Source organism: Malaya genurostris, chromosome 2, assembly GCF_030247185.1.
Source record: "Malaya genurostris strain Urasoe2022 chromosome 2, Malgen_1.1, whole genome shotgun sequence".
Classification (NCBI taxonomy): Eukaryota; Metazoa; Arthropoda; class Insecta; order Diptera; family Culicidae; genus Malaya; species Malaya genurostris.
Genome location: NC_080571.1, coordinates 26,435,392 through 26,461,244, shown reverse-complemented (window position 1 = coordinate 26,461,244; position 25,853 = coordinate 26,435,392). Strand labels below are relative to the sequence as shown.

General features: G+C 37.1%; 1 protein-coding gene across 1 annotated transcript in view; it reads right to left on the bottom strand.

Moving 5' to 3' along the window:
• LOC131432391 (mucin-5AC-like) overlaps window positions 1-24,832 on the bottom strand; it is a 205,720-nt gene extending 180,888 nt beyond the window's left edge. Inside the window, exon 1 of the mRNA XM_058598629.1 lies at window positions 24,426-24,832. The gene's annotated coding sequence lies outside the window, so the exon portion shown is untranslated. The remainder of the gene's footprint in view (window positions 1-24,425) is intronic.
• Window positions 24,833-25,853: the final 1,021 nt, after the last annotated feature.

The following is a 25,853-nucleotide window of genomic DNA, read 5'->3' as shown; positions in this document are numbered from 1 at the left end:
TTATCGCAAATGTCCGAAGTTACGTGGTTTATTTTCTACGCTGATTTCTGAACTTACGCGGATTTTAATCGAAATCCGTGTTCTCTTGGACGCTGATCTCCGAGTTTACGCCTTTTTAACACGGATTCTCGAAGGAACGCGATTTTTTCGGACGCTAATTTCCGAAGCAACGCGGTTTTTCCTACGCTGATTTCCGAACGCGGATTTCTGAAGTTACGAAATTTTTTTACGCGGATGTTCAAAGTTACGCGATTTTTTTACGCTGATTTCCGAAGTTACAAATTTTTCTACGCGGATGTCCAAAGCTACGCGGTTTTTCTCACACGAATTCCCGAAACTAGGCAATTTTTTTACGCGGATTTCCGATAATACGCGTTTTTACGTGGTATTTTGTCGTGAATACGACTTACTTTACTGTGGGGTGCCTTTTCAAAATTTACCCTCTGAGAGAGTGATAAGTTTTTGATCGTGAATATCTATTGTTGTATCTAATGAATCAACATAATTCTTGGAACATGCCATCGGAAATATGATCACAATTTTATGATAAAATTCTCAGTTGTGTGGCATAATCTCAAATAGTTCAAAATTAAACTTTTCTTAAATGTTTGGTATAAACGAGTATCAAAGAGGATAATTCATAAGGCGCGTTCGCCTTTCTCGTATTTTGAAAGCTCATAGCTCAGTGATCTGTGGAAGGATTTATATAATCTAACTACCAATAGAATCGAAATTTTTCAACTTAAACGTGTATAGCAAAAGCATTGAAGTTTTTCAGTAGTACACTATTGAAAAACCCAGCTCATTTGACCCATGTCAACACCAGCCAATCAGAACGCGTTCTGAGGAAGAGAACAAAATATCTGCTGCTGTACAACAAATCGTTCGAGAAAAATGTTCCGAAAAGTGGTGAATACCGTAGTGAGTTCCACAATTTGGTCCTTCTGATTGCTAGAAACGAATCGCTACAGCATATTGATAGTTTCTTTCAATAAATTATGCAAATCCGAAATGAAATAATCGACATTAAAATTCTGTATGCGGCAATTTTTATAGCAGTTATCACGTAAAAGAAAGCTCCTAACAAAAATTGAATCAGTTTGGATTCTATCGCCAATGCGAGCAGATGTATTTTGTGCCGTTTGCAAAGCTAGTTTCGCTTCCGACAAGAGCGATTACGTCACAGCTGCCAGTCATTTGCATTGGTGAAAAAGCAACGGTGGAGAGCATTACACGAAATCAGCCGTTCTAATGGCTCTAAAAGTTTTCTAAAGAACTATTAGGATTTCTTGCTCGCAAATCGAAGGAATATATCCTCATTTTAGTGCAAATCTAGAACTGTTTGATTTGATTTTTGGACTTTTCGCTGTGTGAAATTCACAGTAATCTAGATCAAGTGAAGCCTTTGTTGTTTTTGCGAAAAATGTGGAAAAGGGGAATGCTTGCATAATTCATACAATTGATCAACTAATTGATATTCGGAAGTGTTAAGGAACATGTCAGTTGTTTTCGTATTCACGACATCCAGTTATGTCTCTGACATTACCCACCCGCCTTTTTCTATGCGAATTTACGAAAATTTTCTACACTGATTCCCGAACTTACGCGGATTTCTGAAGTTACGCGGTTTTTATTACGCGGATTAATTTCACTTATTTTCTACGCTGATGTGAGAACTTGCGCCTTTTTAACACGGATGTCCGAAGTTAAATTTTCAAAGTGACGCATTCTTTGGACGCTGATCGCCGAACTTACACCTTTCCACATGGATTTACGAAGTTATGTGGTTTTTTTCACTCGGATTTTCGAGGTTCCGAAATTTTTTTAATGCGGATGTCTGAAGCAACGCCTTTTTTTCTACGCTGATTTTCGAAGTTACACGTTTTTTCTAGGCGAATTTCCGAAGTTATGCGTTTTGCCGATAAATCCGCAAGTAAAATCTGGCAAGGTATTTGCAGCTGCGGAGAAAATCCACAGGTCGTTACAAACGACGCTATGGAGAACCTGAAAAAGATAATTTTTTCGTAAAGTAAATTAAGATTCTCAACAGATCTGTGAAGTTTTGGCCTGATTTGGCAAGCTGTCACTACAGCAGATAAGTGCTACAACGAGGTGGGTTTTATCGAAACGACATCAATCCGCCCAACTGCCCTCAATTCCATATTGAGAAATATAGAGCAGTTATCAAGCAGAAGTTGAAGCAGTATGAAAAACGTAGCTCTGGACCACTCAGGTTAGCCAACAGAGAATCCAAAATACGATGTCTGACGGTATTCGAAGAAAACGTTCGAGATTTTATCAGAACCAAATAAGAATATTTTTTCCTGTTACCTTTTCCTTTAAAGTACAGTTAATGAATATTAACATATGAATGAAGTCCAGATATTGAATGACTTATGCTTTGAGTCCAGATATTGAATAACTCAATCAATGAACAGACTATGTAATTTCTTTTGTTCAACATCTTAGCTTCATCTGAGTGCAATCCTGATTGAGTCACTAGAGAAACCTACAAGCCCAGAATATTATGGAAAAGTAGTAGTTTTTTTTTCGAACCTTTGCTTTGAGAATAATTGGGCGTATTATTACAGGAAAATGAAACGAAGACCTAAAGTTCAAAACAAAATTCTTGTTACACTCTTGTCTTCTCTTGTCGGTAAAAGTTACGCCTGTTGTCACGGTAAAAGCCAGCTCTAACGTTCTCCAATCGAGCAGCACCGTGCGCTGGTGTGGGATTATACGACCAACTTCAACTTTAAAATGGGCCTTCTCGCCTACCGTGTAATAACCGGTGTAAATGAACCGGAAAGGGCGATGAAAATAATAATTCCATACCGAATACCAACTCATACACATTTGATGAGTTGAAGATTGCTTTTTTCAGACGTTCCCTTTCGCCACCTTGAAAGGACGTCCGTCGGGTACCGCTGGGTTTCGTGGTGTCAGTTCGGATGAAGGGACATACCATAAGGATGGAGCATAATGTGATAAAGAAACTATTACTCCGTCGGAAGAAGCCCATGCTAATAAAAAGGCCACTACGGTTCGGTACGGCGAAAGAACCTTCAAAAGGATGATGGGTTTTGATATTGTTTCGGTTTCGGTTCAGCTTTCGTTTTTTTTTGCGTCGAACAGGATGGAATTCTGTGTTTGACACACCAGATTTGGAACTGTATTTGTTTTCCCTGGAATCCAATCACAGCATAAAGACACCGAACCGAACCGGCCGGCCAAATGCCATGCTCCAGCTGCACACTGAGGTAAAACCCGTTCCATAAACGTACATATATACCTTCCATTACATTGATTCATTATTGGCGATGGAGCGTCCTATCACTCGTTGGCCTCTATATAGTGGTTGTGAATATCTTAAGCTACTGGTTCATTTTGGCACACTCCAATGTTTGGATTTCGTTCGCATCTTATGTTTTATTTCAATGGCAATATTGAAAACACTATAAACTAGAAACATTGGCCAATGAAAAGGAGTGCTTCCAGAAGCTCTTGAATTCTAAATAACTTATTTAAAGTCGATTCCATTTACACTCAACTTAGATCTTTTCTTTTTATTCTTAAACCGCATAAATATGACTATCAAAGGTATGAATAGGAATGAATAATACCACCGGAACAAAAGATGTTCTGCTTTAAAAAGATTCTCAAGCTCGACATTGCAGCATTTATTAGACATGACAATTCTCGTAGAATTCGTATTTACAAATATACACCGCGTAATCTGATTGTATCATTAATTGTTCGTGGTCTATTTTGACAAAAAATGTAATCAAAACTTTTTTTCCTGAAAAGATAGAAGAATGGTTTCGTCTAAAAAGTTATAGAACTATTGAAAATAATTCACTTTGTTTAAAATACCAAAAATCTAGGTCGCACCGTTTCGTTTTCATGGCACCACCCTTAAAACCAGTTTTTTAATCTTAACTTGTTTCGAGATATTTTTTTATTCACGCTTTGTTTGGAACAATTTCTAAAATATAAAATCCCATATATTTGTTGAAGGTAGTGGCAAAGTTACGCAAAATTTTACCTATTTTCACAAAATTTCACTATTTTGAAAAAATGTAATTTGAAAATCGATTTTTTTTACATAAAATTTGTTTACATAAAATTTGTTTCATATCAACTTGGTGTATTCGGGAAAGTTACTTATTCAAATCTTCAACAAAGACACTAGAATTGATTGTTTCTTCAAAATGAAATAGAAAAAAAATTCGTTGTTTTTTTCCCTTCGAAATCGGTACTACCCCCTTAACAAAAATTAAGGTGCTACTTTCAAAAGAAACGTTATGAAAATTCTTCGATGATACGTCTTTAATTTAAGTTTAATATGCTTAAGTTTTTCCGCGACGTGCTCAAATTATATTCTAACTAGTCAAAACTACAAATTATCGTATAAAAAATACACCACAAATATAGGAAATTGACATGGAGTGAATCCCGGGAACGAAAATCAGAGAATTTCATTTAACATACAAAACTAAAAGAATGTACAATTTTTACTCGAATTATGGAAATATTCGCGAATCTAGTATTTTTTTACAAAAATAATATTCAAGAATAACATAATTTAGCAATTCGACTAAATTTGAAAAAAAAATTGCTGTTTCGATTAGATTAATATAATCAGTTAGCAACAGTTACGTCAGAACTTATTGCAACTAAGTATGATGATATGTGAATTTGTAACATTGTTTATTGTCCACATCGTAACTCGACTTACTTTGTTGAATTTATCATGCGACTATTATTAGTGTCATCATTAAGCAAAAACGATATTTGATTCAATTCTGATAGCTGTGAAACGATATTCATCTAGATCATTTTGTGATGGGTTAAAATAGTTTTGTTAATGTACGTTGGAAACGGAACAACCAATGTATATTTGAAACTTTAAAACATCTCTAAAACTATTGAATCATTCCATATTATTAAAATGGAATTTGTCAATGTATACCTTTACCTGTAGAAGAATAGAGCATTCCGTAGAGTGGTGAATGTTGCATACCAGAGAACTCATGGACATCATAATATGAAAGTATTCTCTCTCTCAGATTTACAGGGATAAACTCTACGTGACATTGTTACCTATCATGACCCCCCAGTCGATTTCGCATCGAAACTTGTACAATCTACACCCTCATAGAACATAACTCAAAATCGAGTGACTCACTACTCAAATTCATCAACAACTCTACGCTTACTCTAATGTATGAACAAATGCGAGTGAACTCATGGCCTGAATAAATTTTACTCATATCCATACCTTAAATTTTGAGTTTCAATGAACGTGTATGGTAATTATGATTGTTGTAACTGCTATTTAAAAACGAAGCCTGCTGTTTAGTTTTATCCGGTTTCGTTTGCTAGGAATGATTGGTGAATCAGCTAAATTTATATGCGCGATTTATAATAGAACTAAAACTAAAACAAACGTATCCCCAGCCAGCCGTTATAGTTTTATTTTTCGAATACTACTGGTATATGTTTCGGTTCTATTTTTTCTATATTCGAAACACGAGTAAAACGCTACTGGGGCTGCCAGTTTCTTTTGTTATAATTTCCGGATTTAAATTTTAAAACTGACATAAATTATGCAACTAGAACTAGAACACTCCTGAACACGTCCTTATGTCGTTTTCGCTTGAGAAAACTGAAACTGTTCCAGGGATGTTTCATCAAACAAACACTTTTCTCGAAACTGTGTTGGGTTCGTACTTAGCAACGGGAACGTAAGCAAACTCGCTATAAGCATCAGGTTCGGAAATGATTCGAATTTCAGTTCAATGATGTTGAAGCTAGGTTCAAAACAAGCTCCAAACAACCGGTTTGACAGTAGTTAGATTGGAAACTGGGTTAGGCTTGGTATCAAGCGAAAACGGCATTAGAGAATATAGTTAAAAATTTACGTTACGAGACCATGTCTAGTGTCACTAGTAACACTTTAACAGTTGAACTGACACAAGATTTATGCATTTTGAAATATTCTTCAACGTTAGAACTTGGTACCTGCGTAATGTTTTCTCAAGATTTAGGTCTTTTTTTATGAAATACAATCATTTTCATTGTATTTTTTAATAATTTTTGTATTGAGTTATAAGGAGTGTATCAAAAATAAGCTATCCACATACATTTGTGTTGTACGCATGTATTTGTGATGGTTTTTTATGCTCAAACCACAGCATGCTGTGCGTTTAGCTGTCAGCTTTCGTTTGTTTACTTGTTTGTGCGGTTGAAATTCTGCGTTATCAAAATGTCGTGTATTGAAAAGGAAGTGAAGATTAAGGTTCTGGACACATGGCTAAGTGAGAAGGATATTACAATGCGAAAACTGGCGAAGCAGTTTAGAATTCTTCATGCCAGTGTTAAAACCATCAGTTTCAGGTCCACAATGCTTAACTGTCGTTGTTGGGGAGGATAAGAGCGATGCGGACAGGTCGATTCAAGTGTAGAAATTCGGTCGAAAGGTACTGGTATGGCAAGCAATATGTTCCTGTGGTTTGAAGTCAACCATTGTTTACACTACCGGAACTATAAATGCAGAAATCTATCGATCTGAGTGTCCCCAGAAAAGATTGCTGCCTGCTGCCACTGTTTTGGCCGGATTTAGCGTCGGCTCACTATGCCAAAACCACTCTCACTTGGCTTGCGGAAAAGGGTATAAATTTCGTTGAGAAAAATATCAATCCACCAAATTGCCCTCAGCTTCGACCCTTCGAACGTTACTGGGCAATCGTGAAGAGGGTCTTCAAGAAGACTGGTAAAGCAGCTGGGAACATGCAGGAGTTCAAAAAAATTTGAGCTCAGGCGTCCAAAAAATGCGATGCAACACTTGTCCGGAACTTGATGAAGAGCATTGGATCAAAATTACGAAAATTCGTGGAGGAATATCTTAAATTTCATCCGGTTTTCATTCTGGTCAAGTTTAACTTCGTACAATAAAGGAAATTTTTCGGTTGAACAAAATATCGTTTTTTATCATAATTTGAAAGAAAAGTTTGTGGATAGCTTATTTTCGATACACTTCTTAATTCCGGAACCGGAAGTCGAATCCAAATAAAATTCACTAGCAGGCTATGGGACTGTTAATCCTTTTATTTGAATCTAAGTTTGCAAAAATCGGTTCAGACATCTCTGAAAAAAGTGAGTGCATATTTTTTCCATTTTTTTGGGTACATATAATCCTGTATCTCCGGAAACGGAACTCGGATCGGGATGAAATTCAGTAGCAGGCTATGGAACCATGAGACCTATCATTTGAATTTTAATTTGTGAAAATCGGTTATGCCATCTCCGAGAAAAGTGAGTGCATATTTTTGTTACATACATACACACATACACACACGGACACACACACACACACAGACATTTGCTCAGTTCGTCGAGCTGAGTTGAATGGTATATGACAATCGGCCCTCCGGGTCTCGGTTAAAAAGTCGGTTTTCACAGTGATTGTACATCCTTTCTAACACATGTATCAATAAGTCCCGAGACTAACAATGGAAACAACATTTTTTTTGCAAAAATTTTTTTTTATTCATCAACACTTTTTAGGATGATACAATGGTTCCAACGTTTTTCCAATTTTTCAATACCATGTTTATAAAGAAATTTATCTTTCGCTTGAAAATAAGCTTCAGTTTCAGCGATGACCTCCTCATTTGAGCCAAATCTTTTTCCCTGGAGCATTTTTTTAAGATCAGCAAAGAGTCAGTAGTCACTGGGGGCTAAATCTGGCGAGTATGGGGGGGGGGGGGGGGGGGGAAGCAGATCAAAGCCCAATTCGTTCAATTTCGCCATTGTTTTCATCGACTTGTGGCAGGGTGCATTTTGTTCCATCGAAAGCAATCGCGGCACCCACTTGGAAAAAACCTTTTTCATGCTCAATTTTTCATGGAGGATAGTAAATACACTTCCATATGATATCTGTGCCATCTCAGCAATCTCACGGAGCTTCACTTTACGATCTTTCATTATAATTTTTGTCACTTCACTCACATTTTCCGGTGTAACGGCTTCCACAGGTCTACCCGAGCGTTCCGCGTCATTTGTGTCGGTACGACCACGTTTAAACTCGGCGAACCACCGACAAATCGTTGCTTTTGATGGACAAGAGTCCGGATAACATTTTTCAATCCATTGTTTCGCTTGCACGGTGTTTTTACCCATTAAAAAACAATGTTTTATCAAAACGCGAAACTCGGTTTTTTCCATTTTTCAAACAAACTACAAAACGACTTTACTCCAACCTCGATAACTCAGCTTTTTCTGGTCGGATCGACTTAAAATTTTGACCCGTTTCAAGCAAAGGTTAGTACTCTAGAAAAACGTGGTTACTGGTTTACTACGAGCGCCATCTCTGCTTTAGTCCCGGAACTTATTGATCCATCCCGATCAGATGGTAATAACAGAATTATAACAACTAGAGTAATTTATTTCAGAAATATTTTGTAACAAATTTTGAAATATTTTTGCTGGTAAGCTGTTAAAATAACAAAAATCATAACAAAAAAGACTCTAGCGGGAACAAAATCTTAACAGATTTTGAAACGTTTGTATCACAATTATTATTGAATTTGGTATGACTGCAGAAGTCCGAAAGCAGAAATTCCTAATAATAGTTGTAATAAATTAGATAGCAAATTTAACACAGAAGAACTATATCACAGCCAACTTTTAGCATCGTTCTAATCCAAAATTGTTGAATGATTTTTTATATTAAATAAATAATTTATTTAGTGATCTGGTTTCTTCTTTTAATTCTTTGAAATTCTGATCAATATAACTGATCAACTAATTTTTCCAATTAATGAACTTTATCATGAGTTTTTCAAATGAAAATAAAACAACATAACTGATTTTGTTATTATATTGTTATAATAAGATTTAACTTTCAATTGTTTTCATTTGTTAAATATCTCAAAATAACACAAATTGTTATATATTTCAACTGTTGATATACTTGTGTTATGATTTTGTTATGTGCATCTGATCGATATGTGTTATATGAGAAAGGCAGAACGTTAAAGAGCGAAACTATCATTTCATTTGTGTCCGTAATTTTCACCCTTCTTGTTCCACGCTAACAAACTCAATGATAGAAATTAACATTATTTAGTTTGAAATTAGAGTAAAAAAATGTCAAAAACCATAACCAAGTCTGAATGAGAAAATTGCAACAAAATATCAATTTCTGTCATTAAAACCCTCCAATAAAAAAATTACGATCTCGCAATTTTTGATTTTTGCAGTTGTTGTTTTAACTAATAATTAGTGTTGATTCAACTAATTTGCTATTTGATTTGCAGATATTGAAATAGTTGAAAAATATGTTGTTTTTAATGCTGTCTAATGTCAAAAACAGCACAAAGCAAAACAAAAATCGCAATGGAAAATGAACCATTACTTTAGTTGAAATTCAAACGCGTTTCTTAAACATTTTCATGCAAACGAAATTCGCTTATTATACGTTTGAAAAACTCGTGAAGAGTAACTTTTGAATGATAGTAAATTAAGGTTTATCATAACACTTGTTGTCAGAATATAAATGTGATGATAAATTATCTACATCTTTACTGCTCTGGTGTTACAAGAAGAAACGATTGATATAAAGTAGATGCTATGCACAGAACTTATAGCCGTTAAAGATATTGCAATTAACAGAACGTGTTTAACCAAAATTAGAACCCAGTGAATTGTATGCGTTTGAATTTTGGTCTTAAAATCAACTTGATTCTCCATCGTGAAATGCATGTTAATGAATGAGCGTCATGTTATTTTCAAGTCATGTACAAAAATTGTATGAACAAAATTATTAAATTGAAAATGTTTAATAATTATTCATATAATCTGTTGAAACTGTAAGTTGCAATGGCTCAAAAAATAAAAATCAGTGCATTCGGTTCGACTTTTTGTTCGTAAGTAATATAGTGGTCACAATTAGAAAGTTTCGTTGACACCAGCACTACTAAAAGACAGTTTATTATTTATATTAAATATTACATATTTTTTATATATCTTAACATAGCGAATTTTCATTAAAAAAAATCAGAACGTATATCAATGAGGAATATTTTATTATCATTCAAAATCAATAATTTTGCTTAAGTTGAAATAAATAATCGTAATATCTAAAACATCTAAAACCGATTAGTTTTTCAACTCACATTACTGTTAAATCAAAAACAAGGTCGGTTGCTGTAACTAAAATCTTTATTGAAATTAAAGGTGTGTGTCTTGACTAACTGGCAGCATCTTTTTTTTTCAACCAAAAATTTTGTTATTTCAACCATCGTTTCTGTTGATCGAAAAACAAAAATGACAGTTTAGAAAAAACAACAATCGATTAGTTGTACCCAATTTTAACCAATCAAATTCAGAAAAACAGCTAATATTTTGGTTGTTTCACGATCGCGAGGGGTTCCGTGTATAATGTCAAAGCAAGAAGCAAAGCAAAGTCTTGGCATTACATTCCTGTGGTGGAATTTGGCCTTTCTGTTTCAACAGACTTCGCAGCCGAATCTGAGTGTACAGAATCATTGCATGGCTAGTACTATGGATCCTACTGACACTAAGAATCCTTCCAGGTCGGGGCTCGAACAGACGACAGCTGGCTTGTAAGACCAGCGTACTATGCATTGAACCGCCAACCCGGGACAAAAAAAGCAAGAACAAAATATTGATAAAAGACGATATCATAAGCTTTTCTCTTATCTGGTTCTGATCCAATTCATTCAATTGTATTTTATTTGAAGATAGAACTACGGGATCAATTGCACTTAATTAAATTGTAATATCTCATCAGTAACTAAATAAGGTATAATAACTAATTTTGCTTCTTAACAGATATTGTACTATTTCTTGATTCCTTTGATGAAATATCAAGAAAATATCAAGTATCGCTATGACAGCACAGAAACATCAAGACAAGATCTGATGGTAAAATTACAGTTATCATTTTGATCTTTATTTGCTATTCACATCTAACGGAATTGCTAGGAACAAGGGCAAAATTATTCATATGTTTCCTGAACATCATCACTAGAAGTGATAAATCCAGCCGAATGTTAGTTCTTATCCCAACTACCGGGAGTAAGTAATGCACCCAAAAATAGATCATTCAATGTAAAGGTAGGTAGTAGAGTAAACTTTTACGTCTGTTTAGCGATTCAAGTTGAACTGCCAAGTTGTATAAACATTCGAATTTGAACTGCTAAGCACGGAAAAGTCCAACACAGAGCGTAGCGAAAACTATTGTCAGTCATAGCAGGCTACTCTGCTGTCAACTGTTTTAGTTAGTTATCACCATGCTCACAGCCCAAGCAAGCTAAACAGTGGTTTGCTCACTGAATAGTTTCTGAATTAATATCGATCAAATCAACAAATTTGCAATTTAACGACATTAAACAGATTCAATTATTCACGAGCAGAAACATAATATCCGAACCTTAAACATCTCAGTTCTGCAGCCCATAAAATTCCATTGAACGAACCCTACGTCGGTCGAAACTAGTCGGTGGACGGTTCTGCCACATGAAAAACGGGGCAACGTGAGTAATCCCCGGTGAGCGGTATCATTTCCATACTCCATACCAATACCAATACCCTGCACAAAGTTGTCCCAAAACGGCCAGTAGGCAGTAGGCCGTACAGTGTTGTGACGAAATCGTAGTCACTACCACACACACAGGACCACGTGATCCAATGTATGAGCTCGCAACCGGTCCAGCATGGCAGCGGCCCCTGCAGTAGTCGGTGGGGTAGGTTGTTATCGTGGGGGAGCATTTTGATACCCACACTGACAGACAGTCGCCGCGGTACGCGCGGTCGAACAGAAGCTCGCGGAAAATTGTATATACAATTGAGTGTGGATGATTATGCACCTACATACATTCGAACGCTCGTCCAGTAATGTCATGTTTGACAGTGTTTGCGTCTGCTGCCTGGAGTTACTGAGAGTTTGCGATATTACACGCGAGTTTGTTTTGGAACGATCTTCAACAACCGCGACAGCCAATTGGTTGTCGGTATGGGTGTAGGTGTGTGTGTGTGTATGTGTTCCATGTTAACACTTCGACTGAATACCCAACCCATCCCATCGAACTCGTCACAAGCAGCATCGAGCAAGACGTGTTTTTTTTTATTCGTGCCTCCACACCTTTTCGGTCTGTGCTCATACCACCTACCAATATGGGCTAGTTGTTTACAGTTTGCTCATGTTTCAGGGTAAAGCAAGTGACGGAACCTGCTCTTTCTTCCCTTCCACCTTTTTCATCGCACATTAGATATTTGAATGCTGATACATTCTGCAAGGGAGAATAATGTTTCAGTAATGGTGGTTTTACAAGTTGAAAATAATTTACACGTTAACATTTAACATGAAAATTATATCATAGCATTGTAAGGTCTGGTTGGACAGTTTCTTTTAGAATAACAGTATAAATCTACTCGCTACTTATCTAAATGCTATGTGGTAAGTTTCAATTCATGCCTATTTCAGGGCCTCTCAAAGAAACAAAAACTGTTACTCTAGGCTACAATTAAGGTCCCTTTGTGTTTACGCTATTCTTCAATGATACTGTTTTACTGTTATTAACGCTGTACTACACAACTATTGTCAATATCACTGTTTTGTTTTTGTTTTAACTATTTTGATGGAAATTATGTTTCCTGTGTTCTACATCAACTTTCGAACATGATTTCTTGGCAACCTCGAATGCCCTGAAAAGGACCGTTTAGTTTTATCGCATTGGGTACGAGAGATGCTGATCAAAAACATTCGGCACATTTTCCTCGATTGCATTAAAACCGATGAAAATCGTTACCTCTCGTGCGAACGAGACAGAAGAACGATGCACAAATCGGTTAAACACTAATGCTGGCCATAAAATTCCATTGAACGTGATCGAGATATGTTTAAATAACACATGAGCGGAAAAGTCCCACACCTAACACATAGATGGCGCTAGTTTTATTGCAGTCTCCTTTTTTCAGTCAACAATAACTAGCATGTTAAAATTAAAAAACAGACTTAGTTGGTGAGTTATTGTGCTAAGAGTGAAGCTACTTTTGTTATTTTCAAAACAATGGATCAAAAACAATTTTGTGTTTCAATTTTACACTGCTTCTGCAATGACTTGAAAATTGGTTATGACGACTCCACTCCATCAGAAACAGCAAAAAAAACCTGTTTTAATCCACCTAGTGGTGTAATGATGCCTTTCTCGTGTACATATAATATTGTGGTGTTCTATTCAAAATTTTTCTCTTCGATTTTGGAAAGAAACCAAGAGATTGTTTATGCATAACATACAGAATAAAACAGTGCTTGGATTGCGTAAGTCATCCTTAAGAAAACGAAATGGGTTCACTATTATATGCACTTCCGGCACCGGAACCCGAGAACCGGTATAAACAAAGTCGGTTCGTCGTCGGCCACCAACTAACATGACACACAAAATTTTCTAGTACGCACTCTAAATTAAGATTTAAATGTTTGTTGCATCCGAAAATATTTTAAGTGACGGTGTACAATATTGAACACACTTTACCCTATAACTCCGGAACCGGAAGTCGGATCCAGATAAAATTCAGGAATTCCGTATGGGACCAAGAGACCTTTCATTTGAATCTAAGTTTGTGGAAATCGGTCAAACCATCGCTGAGAAAAGTGAGTGAGATCCATTTTGGTATATATGACCACTATTTCCGGTACTTCCGGAAGCGGATACCGGGAAACAGGATAGCCGGAATCGGTTTGTTTAGTTGCCTACTGATAATGACTATCGATTTGTGTAGTTTTGAGACCAGTTTAGAAAATTTTTTACGTTTTTTGTTTCGCCGGTTTAAGTGACGGTGTACAATATTGAACACACTTTACCCTATAACTCCGGAACCGGAAGTCGGATCCGGATGAAATTCAGGAATTCCGTATGGGACCACCAGACCTTTCATTTGAATCTAAGTTTGTCAATCGGTTCAGCCATCTCCGAGTAAAGCTAGTGAGATTATTTGACACATACACACACACAGACATTGCTCAGCTCGATGAACTGAGTCGAATGGTATATGACACTTGGCCCTCTGGGCCAATTTTCACTAGTTCACTAGCCAATTTTGGTTAAACAAGACAGTTCTATGTTTCGCATATAACCTCAAATTATAATTTACAGATAGTGTTCATGATCGCATGCTTCGTGCTACATCGTTTTACCCCAATTTTCCGAGAAATATAATTTTATGTTGAATTCAGATTTACAATCCCGAAGCAGATCCAATATGACCTACCAATATTGGTTCATATTACGTGCAAAACATCTGTGAGCCTGTTTAACCCGTTTTACCCCAATTTAATTCATAAGTCGTATTTCTGGTTAAACTTTCTTTCACATACCAAAAGCAAGCTGATTGCGGTTGATGAAAATCGATTGATATTACGAAGAAAGACATGAAAATAGGATTACAAATGAATTCAATGTGGAGCAAAATCTTAAGACTCAGTTAAAGGATAAATTGGGGAAAACGGTATAACAAGATTCGTGCGGTCATTGAATTTATTTGTAATCCTATTTTCAGGTCTTTCTTTGTAATATCAATCGATTTTCATCAACCGCAATTAGCCTGCTTTCGGTATGCGAGAGAAAGTTTAACCAGAAATACGACTTTTGATATAAATTGGGGTAAAACGGGTTAAACAGGCTAGTACTTTCATCCCCATTGTGTTTAATTGAATCACATATGTTTTGCACGTATTATGAACCAATATTTATAGATCGCATTGGATCTGCTTTCGGATTGTAGATCATATTTCAACTGAATATTATAACTTGAAAAGAAATGGGGTAAAACGGTGCAACGAGTTTTTTGCTGTCAATAAAACTATATGCAATCGATTTGTTAGACTTTTTTACATCGGAAACACTCTATTCGCTCTTCTGCAAGCTCTTCGGTTTCATGTTATATAGTTAGGCTTGAATACAATGCAGTATAAAAAGGGAACTTGAGGTAAAATGAACATGATAGCGTTTCGTGCGGTCCTTCTGTATACATGGAATCGATTTTACTGACCATTTTACACCAAAAAAGTGCTTTGTGGCTGTATCATGCCTCCAAAAAAATCGTCGCGTTTTTGGTCCATTTTTCCCCACTGTGCAATGGATCAAAAACAATTTTGTGTTTTAATTTTACACTGTTTCTTGAAGGGAAAAAATACCGTTCAAGCGAAGCAATGACTTGAAAATTGGTTATGAAGACTCCACTCCATCAGAAACAACCATAAAACGTTGGTTCGCTGACTTCCAACATGGTCGTAGAGGCACCGATGAAGCAACACGCAGTGGACGTCCAAATAAGGCTGTAACACCAGAAAACATAAAAAAAAACATAAAAAATTTCACAAAATCGTTTTGAATGATCGAAAACTGAAGTTGCGTGAGTTAGCTGATATCATAAAGATATCAAAAGAATCAATGAGAAAGCTCTGTTCTAAGTGAGTGCCGCGTTTGCTCACTGTTGACCAAAAACGAGAACGTGTTGATGATTCTGATGACGTTGAAACGTAACAAACTGGAATTTTTGCGTCGATATGTGACAATGGATGAAACATGGATTCATCACTCCACTCCAGAATCAAAACGATCGTCATCTGAGTGGACAGCAGCTGGTAAAACTCGCCCAAAGCGCCCGAAAACACAACAATCGGCTGGAAAGGTTATGGCTTCGGTATTTTGGGATGTGCGTGGTGTAATATTTATCGACTACCTTGAGAAAGGAAATACCATTAGCAGAGCGTTTGAAGACTGAAATTGCAAAGAAACGACCGCATATGGTAAAAATAAAAACTTTTGTTCCCTCAAGAGAATGAACTGAACTTCAAATTGCTCCTACATCCACCGTATTCGCCAGATTTGGCCCCCAGTCTCATGACTGACTGTTCGCAGAACTGGAAAAAAATGCTCGCCGGTACGAAATTTCGCACGATTGAAGAGGTCTATTTTGAGGCAAAAAATAAATCGTTCTACAAAAGTTGTATTGAAATGTTAAAGCGGCGCTGGAATGATTGCGTTGCTCTTGATGGACATTACGTTGATGAATAAAGTTAATGTTGAACTAAAAAAAAATTGTGTTCTATTTGTTAGGCCCGGGACTTTTCAGCCCATGTGAGGAATTTACTTCGATATCATATAAAGGGTGATTTTTTAAGAGCTTGAGAACTTTTTTAAACAATAAAACGCATAAAATTTGCAAAATCTCATCGGTTCTTTATTCTAAACGTTAGATTGGTACATGACATTTACTTTTTGAAGATAATTTCATTTAAATGTTGACCGCGGCTGCGTCTTAGGTGGTCCATTCGGAAAGTCCAATTTTGGGCAACTTTTTCGAGCATTTCGGCCGGAATAGCCCGAATTTCTTCGGAAATGTTGTCTTCCAAAGCTGGAATAGTTACTGGCTTATTTCTGTAGACTTTAGACTTGACGTAGCCCCACAAAAAATAGTCTAAAGGCGTCAAATCGCATGATCTTGGTGGCCAACTTACCGGTCCATTTCTTGAGATGAATTGTTCTCCGAAGTTTTCCCTCAAAATGGCCATAGAATCGCGAGCTGTGTGGCATGTAGCGCCATCTTGTTGAAACCTACCAAGTTCAGTTCTTCCATTTTTGGCAACAAAAAGTTTGTTAGCATCGAACGATAGCGATCGCCATTCACTGTAACGTTGCGTCCAACAGCATCTTTGAAAAAATACGGTCCAATGATTCCACCAGCGTACAAACCACACCAAACAGTGCATTTTTCGGGATGCATGGGCAGTTCTTGAACGGCTTCTGGTTGCTCTTCACTCCAAATGCGGCAATTTTGCTTATTTACGTAGCCATTCAACCAGAAATGAGCCTCATCGCTGAACAAAATTTGTCGATAAAAAAGCGGATTTTCCGAATGGACCACCTAAGACGCAGCCGCGGTCAACATTTAAATGAAATTATCTTCAAAAAGTAAATGTCATGTACCAATCTAACGTTTAAAATAAAGAACCGATGAGATTTTGCAAATTTTATGCGTTTTATTGTTTAAAAAAGTTCTCAAGCTCTTAAAAAATCACCCTTTAGATAGTTTAGGGGCAACACAAAAATGTATCGCGTAATCAGCAATTATTTAGAATACATGCAATTTAGATACACTGAACGGGATGAATGAATGAGTGTCGAATATTGATGTTAGAAATCATTTTGAAATCAAATATGGCGGTTGCCGGTGTGTCGAAATTATTCAAATTCAGTGTTTACATTATAATTCTCAAAAAATAAAATAACAGCTATCATCACTGATGATAATCGTCGGCGATTATCGTTTTCAAATCATCAGCGAACATAAATCGAAAGTGAACGAAAATCGTTTGATTTTCTGAGATCGTCGCTGAGTATAATCTTATTCCTTTCAATATCACTTCTTTCAACTATGAATGACCATTCTCATGATTATAAGTCATGCAGTAATGTTCACTAGCAGATGACGATATTCAGATGTCGGAGATTCAATACGAAACAACCTTTTTTAATCCACCTAGTGGTGGTGATAACGCCTTTCTCTTGCCACTTAAATAGTATCATTAAAGCATTTTTGAGCATTTCATCCTAGACCATTAGTATTGTGAGGTTATCAGATAACCTAATAGTGGCTTTCAAACGAGTCTAAGTCTTTTAAAATCGATTCTTTTATCTCCGAGAAATTTTGTTGCATTGTAAAACACTAGGATTTGTCGTTTACGTCACATAAAGACTGTCGCAGAAAGTATGGACGCAACCAAAAACCACTGCCATTTCGCAATAGTTCAGAATCTGTCAATTTTTATGGCTGCGTCTTGTTGTTTACACTCTTCTCGAACCACTTGTGCAGTTGTTTATTCGTTTTCATTAGTTTGTTTCGAAATGCGTGGACTTTCAGCAGAACAGCGTCGAAAAATTGTGTACAAATGGCGCACAGAACGCGGACTGTCACCGAGAAAGATAGCAAAAATGAAAGGAGTAAGTGAAAAAGCCTTGCGAAATGCAATCAGGATTCTTTTAAGGATAAACCGAAAACGGGTCGAAAAAAAACGGTCGTGCTAACCCTCAGTTGAATAAACGTATACTGAAGGCGTTTGAGCAAAAGAAGGAGGTTTCAGTTCGGGATGTAGCCAAAAATGTGGGCACTTCGAAGTCAAATGTTCTTCGTGCTAAAGAACGTTTGAATCTTCGAACCTATAAGAAACAGAAACAACCAAAACGTGGTCCGAAACAAGAAGCATCGATCAGGCCGAGGGTTCGAAAGCTGTACAATACGATTCTTGCTGAAAATTTGAACTGCATAATCATGGACGACGAAACCTACGTGAAACTCGATTACAAATCCTTGTCGGGACCACAATATTATACGGTGCAAGAAGGGCAAGTGTTAAACCAGCCCGAGACATCGATTGAAGTCGAAAAATTTGGTAAGAAAGCTATGGTCTGGCTGCGGTAAGATTTCGAAACCCTTCATAACCACTCCTTCAATGAACAGCGAAAAATACATCAAGGAATGTTTACAAAAACGACTTCTACCCATGATTCGATGCCACAAGGATCCTGTTGTCTTCTGGCCAGATCTTACTTCTTGCCACTACTCAAAATCAACGGTAGAATGGTATACTACCAAAGATGTCACTTTCGTCCCAAAAGACATGAATCCACCAAATTGCCCACAACTTCGACCAATTGAGGAGTTTTGGGCATTAACGAAGGCATATCTTAGGAAACATGTCTCGGCAGCCGGAACCATTCAACAGTTCGAAAAAGATGGGAAAAAAGTGTCAAAACTTGTCACCAAGAAGTCTGTACGGAATTTAATGAGGAACGTTCGCAAGAAGGTGCGCCAGCTAGTCTACAATGGCTAGGTAGCAAATGTTGAGAATAATATTCTGTTGTTGTAGTCTAATATTATCAGTATATCGAATAAAATTTGAATATCTAACACTTGTGAATTATTTACAGCGAAATCAAAGTGCGTCCATACTTTCTGGGACAGTCTTTAAAACATTGCATCTCTCCAAACGGAAATGTTCGCCATTATCCTTCCAAATTTAATTAACATTGTAAGCCTTCAAATAATTGTTTGTAGAGTCAGTCGATATCAAATGTGCGATGATTCGTTTACGTCACTTATACCATTATATGTTCGGAACCAGAAGTGACAATCATTTGATCTTCAAACTTGGTAATTCTATAATTCAAAAGTAGCTTTCAAATGATTCTAGACTTGTTAAAATCGGTTCAGCCAACTCTGAGAAAATTGCGCGGTATAAATATCACACCAATATACATATAGAAATTTTTCGATGTCTTCGGACTGAGTCGAATAGGATATAGCAGTATAGGTCTCCGATGCTCCGTTCAAAAGTCGTTTTTTCCAGCAATTCTTATACCTTTGTATAGAGGAAGGCAAAAAAATACATTCTGAATACTGACTATAGCGACTTTGTGTTAGTTCCTGGACTCATGGCTTATTATTATTTTTAAACGCAACTAAACGCTATATAGTATGAATTTGATTTATAGAAGTAACAGGAGTGCAGGATTTTGTGCAGCGTTTGAGATTGAGTACTTATCCGAAAGCCATATTAGCACTTGGTAGAGCGCCCTTCCACCGGACTGACTGATGCTTGTTTGTGTTAGCTCTAGTTTCGCCCTGCGCTCCTGTTATTTCTCTGTATGGAATTCAAGTAAATAGTTTCCATATTTTTAAAACCGCTACATAGAACAAGCTTTTTGATTGGATTTTTTATTGCCATGATAATTATGTTCTTAATCTCAGTGAAAATCGCTGCATGGCTGATAATCGTGAGAATGATTTTGAGTGATTCTCATTTAAATAATCACGTGTGAGTTTATTTTGGACATCACTATAGTGATATTGAACGGGATGAGATACCATACCATCTTCTAGTGATCATAATCATCGTTGATTTGGCAGATAGTGATATTCGATGCCTAAAATCAGGCATAATTTTTTTTATGCGGTGATATTTGATAATTTGATATTTTCGCAACACCGAGTAATAGGCTCTGTATTCAAAAGCAACGAAATATTGTTATACGTTTGTTAATCTTTGATTTCCAAAATCCCTCAAACATTGGTTTCCGGAATGTACACCCAAACCTCCGTTTACGTAAACTTTGTTTACGTTACCTCTTTTTACGTAACGCTTTTTTACGAACAAAATCCCAAATAACGTAAACTATTTTTACGAGACTACTTCGTAAAAAGAGGTTTTGCATACAATGAAAAACATTTCCCGCTCATTCATTGGTTTCCGGAATGTACACCCAAACCTCCGTTTACGTAAACTTTGTTTACGTTACCTCTTTTTACGTAACGCTTTTTTACGAACAAAATCCCAAATAACGTAAACTATTTTTACGAGACTACTTCGTAAAAAGAGGTTTTGCATACAATGAAAAACATTTCCCGCTCATTCATTGGTTTCCGGAATGTACACCCAAACCTCCGTTTACGTAAACTTTGTTTACGTTACCTCTTTTTACGTAACGCTTTTTTACGAACAAAATCCCAAATAACGTAAACTATTTTTACGAGACTACTTCGTAAAAAGAGGTTTTGCATACAATGAAAAACATTTCCCGCTCATTCATGTTCCATGGAAATTACTACAATATGGATATTTTCGGAATGGGTTTGATGAGTACACGTCAGAAAACGATGTTTGAGGTGGTTCAACATTACAAGATGGCGACTTCCGGTTTATTGATATTCTTTGAAAACCCTTATAATATGGGTATTTTCGGAACGGGTTTGATGAGTACACGTCAGAAGACGATGTTTGAGGTAATTCAAAATTCCAAGATGGCGACTTCCGGTTTATTGATATTCTTTGAAAACCCTTATAATATGGGTATTTTCGGAACGGGTTTGATGAGTACACGTCAGAAGACGATGTTTGAGGTAATTCAAAATTCCAAGATGGCGACTTCCGGTTTATTGATATTCTTTGAAAACCCTTATAATATGGGTATTTTCGGAACGGGTTTGATGAGTACATGTCAGAGAACGATGTTTGAGGTGGTTCTGAATTCTAAAATAACGACTTCCGGTTTATTGATAATCCTTAAAAGCCCTCACAGTATAGGTATTTTCGGAACGAGTTTGATGAATGAATGTTGTAAAACGATGTTTGAGGTGGTCTTGAATTCCAAGATGGCATAGCCATCTGCTCTAGTATTTTATATCCAGAATTTCACTTTATTATGGTACTTGTTCAGCAGTTTCAACTGTCTTGATAATCTGAAACTGATTTGTCTGGTATTTTAATCTTTTTTCTACTTAATCCGGCTATAATTTAGATCTCCTGCAGATATTAGGCTACTGCTCCAAAAATGTAAGCCCTTACTAATGAAAACCGTTCCGAAAATATGCATATTGTGAAAGTATTCAAGCAATTCGAGAAATATCGACACAAATTGTAAGGGTTTTCTAGGCATAACCGAAAGCCGCCATTTTGGATTTCAGAACGACCTCAAACATCGTGTTCCGACATCTACTCATCAAACCCGTTCCCAAAATACCCATATTATAAGAGTTTTCAAGGAATATCAATAAACCGGAAGTCGCCATCTTGGAATTCAGAACCATCTCAAACATCGTTTTCTGACATGTACTCATCAAACCCGTTCCAAAAATACCCATATTGTAAGGGTTTTCAAGGAATATCAATAAACCGGAAGACGCCATCTTGGAATTTTGAATCACCTCAAACATTGTTTTCTGACATGTACTCATTAAACCCGTTTCAAAAATACCCATATTATAAAGGTTTTCAAGGAATATCAATAAACCGGAAGTCGCCATCTTGGAATGTTGAATCACCTCAAACATCGTTTTCTGACATGTACTCACCAAACCCGTTTAAAAAATACCCCTATTGTAAGGGTTTTCAAGGAATATCAATAAACCGGAAGTAGCCATCTTGGAATTTTGAATCACCTCAAACATCGTTTTTGGACATGTACTCATCAAACCCGTTCCAAAAATACCCCTATTTTGAGGGTTTTCAAGGAATATCAATAAACCGGAAGTCGCCATCTTGGAATTTTGAATCACCTCAAACATCGTTTTCTGACATGTACGCATCAAACCCGTTCCAAAATTACCCATATAGTAAGCGTTTTCAAGGATTATCAATAAACCGGAAGTCGCCATCTTGGATATTGATGCGACCTAGAACATCCTTTTCCTGCAAATACTAATAATTTTTGTTCCATAGTTATTCATTATATTATACATATCCAATAATATAACACATGGATGAATAAGTCCCGAGACTAACAATGGAAACAACATTTTTTTGCAAAATTTTTATTTATTCATCAACATAATCACCTTTTAGGGTGATACAATGGTTCCAACGTTTTTCCAATTTTTCAATACCATGTTTATAAAAAAAATCTATCTTTCGCTTCAAAATAAGCTTCAGTTTCAGCGATGACCTCCTCATTTGAGCCAAATCTTTTTCCCTAGAGCATTTTTTTAAGATCAGCAAAGAGCCAGTAGTCACTGGGGGCTAAATCTGGCGAGTATGGGGGGTGGGGAAGCAGATCAAAGCCCAATTCGTTCAATGGGCAGGCTGTTTTTGTTCCATCGAAAGCAATCGCGGCACCCACTTGGAAAAAACCTAATTATTTTCGCTTCCGAATTGCATATTTTAACAGAGCAGTAATTCTAATAGTGAGCGTTCATAGCCCTTAAAAGGACTAATTTGTGGAATTTGCACGGTCGTTGTTCACTTTTAAGGGCATTTTACTCCAATGCGAACGACCAGCAGCTGGATGACGCTATCGCTCTTGTTTGAAGCAAAAACTCGCACAACTAACGTCCCGCAGCAGCACCGCTCCCTGTGCGGATTGATTCAACACTGAACCAATTTTTGTGAAGGGATTTCTTTCAGCTCGCAAAATAGCTACATACTGATTTTAAATGTTGATTTGAATATTTCTGTGAAAGAAACTAACAAAATGCTGTACGGGATTCATTTCTGACTTTCAGGAGGGCTAAATTGTGGAATTTTCTCCGATAGTGACCACTGTTCGATGCATTTTTCTCGAACGCAAAGCAGTCAAATGCTGACTTTATTCGCACTCGTTTGGTGCGAAGTTCGTGCTGCGGAAGCTGCACTAAAATGTTTATTCTCACTTCGGATTTGAATACTTCAGAAGATAAGTAATTCGAATAGTTCTTTTGTAAACATTTATAGGCCTTGGTCCTAGTGGACCCGTCTAGTGAAAAGTATTTCAAAACATTCAGTTGGTTTGAAGGAGATGTCTGGTGTTTAACTGGTCTTGAAAAAAAAATCCAGCGCCGTGTAAATCCAAATTCAATTCTATGACGACTTTCAAATGCCCGTTCGTTGGTATCGGAGCAAAAAATAAAAAAAGAAAACGCATGAAAAGCATCCGATTCGCCACTTCGCTAAATTCATTCAAAAATATTTTGTTTTCCCACCAGCAGAAGCACAACATTTGATGTTAATTTTCACCGAAATACGATGCAATAAACTGTAAATAAAAATATTTTCCCCACGCCAGGCAACGAAAAAAAAGTTTCGTTACTGCGCATTGAGTGCTAAGAATGCGAAAAGAGAGTGAGAGTGAGTGAGCAGAACACGGCGCGGTACCAACACACGCACACACAACAAACACCGAAAGGTGGCCGCCGTGCCAAACAAAAACAAGCTGTACGGTGAGAAAGCATCATCACGAGGTGTTGTGCAGTTCTCACATGTGCGATCTCAGCTTAGGTGTTTTTTTTTGGTTCTCTCTCGCACTCTCTCTTTCTCTGGAGAGCCAAACAATTTTCGCATGGCTCTCACATCTTCCAGGGCACGCAAACAAGTTTTGACGGCTGGGTGAAAATTGATTCACCTAGCAGTGTGCCCTTAGTCGTTGGGATGATTATTTTTTTGTCGACATTGCAAACAAATTCATTCGGTTTTACGAGCAACGTAAACATTTCTCATGTGATGAGATTTTTTTTCTCGTTAAACAACAGCAACAAATGTCAAACTGGCTGTTACTGATTGACGAACTACATGTGATGAGGAAAAAATAATACATAAACAATTGACAAATTACACATACAAGCAAACAAATTGCAAAAATACGTTGCTCTGTAGTTTATTTTTCTTTATTTCATCTTTTCTACCACTTCAAAGTAGTAACAACGTTTCGCGATGTCACACCAACGAGGCAAAATATACGGGAATCGACTGAAACATTTCCATCGACAATTTTTTTTTGAATTGAATTAACATTCAAGTAGCAAATTTGTGATCAGAATGTATTTAAGCAGATTGGAAATTCTAAGTACAAAAATTTAATACTCACTATTTTTAGAAAAAAAGATACACGGCCGGCAAAGTAACGCTTCGGGGGGATATTTACACAAGCGCAGGCTGTTATTTATACTTTCACAAAACAGAATGGTGCTTGATTTTCTTCACACTTGAGGAACAACTGTAAAAATTCTAATTTACCAATAAAGAAAAACATTCATAAAACCCAAAATAGACCGCCAAACGTCCGATTCTTACAGTTCAAACACTAGGGGTTGGTCACGACCGTTGCCACATTTCCCAAAAGCAAATTAGCACTCTATTAAAATCAACCAACGCCACTTGAGCAACGCCAACAATAAACTCGAAACCGAGAAAGAAAAAAATTCAGATCCAGCCAGACTTCTACACACCGGAGCTGCGGAGCAAAGTGACTGGCTTGACGACCTGGTCAGATTATAATACACTATCTAGCCCAAGCTTTTCTAGAAGAGCACAGAACGCGGTCGGAGAAGAGCAGAAATGAAAATAATAAAAAAAACCCGTCCAGCACGGCACAGTAGGGCAATAATCTTCCAACACTCGACTCGCTCAACAGCACTCCTTTCGCATCAAAACGGATTTGGGCTGTGTTGTCTGCGATGGCGGCGAAACGGCGAAATTCGCGGCGGCGGCGACGGCGTTCTCGCTTATAGTAGGCGATGACACACAGGAAACACACATCGACACTAAAAAACATCATTGCACACAACCAGCAGTAGCAGCAGCAGGCTGTGGGGTTTTATTTTTTGTTTTTCGGCTGACGTATCAGCCAGCAGCACATCATCGACGTGGTGAGCATTCGGCAAGAACGAAATCTGTGAGAGCTAACAACAAGCCAACGACACACCGACAGCTAAAAGCATGTTGTCGCGCGCGCCAACATCTCCGTCCGAACCGTGCGGGGCTGCATGGGATGTGCTTTCACTAGGGTAGGGAAATCGAAGCCCCCGGCTTTCCCGTACATGCAGATGCAGACGTCTACGCGTTGCCCCGTGGCTTGAGAGGGAAGGATCGTAATCGTGATTAGCAGGTACAGAACCGATACGATGGGGATTTGTTTTGTTTGCAGTGTTGTCACCTATGATTGGGATTGAAATGAAACTATGGAAATTACAGTTATTGTTGAAGGAAATCTTTTAACACAAGATTTCGGTACTGGTAGCGTACAGCAAGCACTATAGAAAAAAATCACGTGAAATGTTTCGTGCCTGCGTGAAAGTCATGAATTGAGAATTAATTTATTTTCGAAAAACTGATATCTGATCTATTGATTGAATGATTGTGTTTTAGAACAATCTGGAACTGCTTAAAATGTTCAAATGCAGTAATACCATATTGTCGCTGATAATTTTTCCCCTAAAAAACTCTGGACCCCCATGAATTCTGGACAAGGATTTTTAATCAGAATTCTAAACTGAGCTCTGGATACTAGAACTGA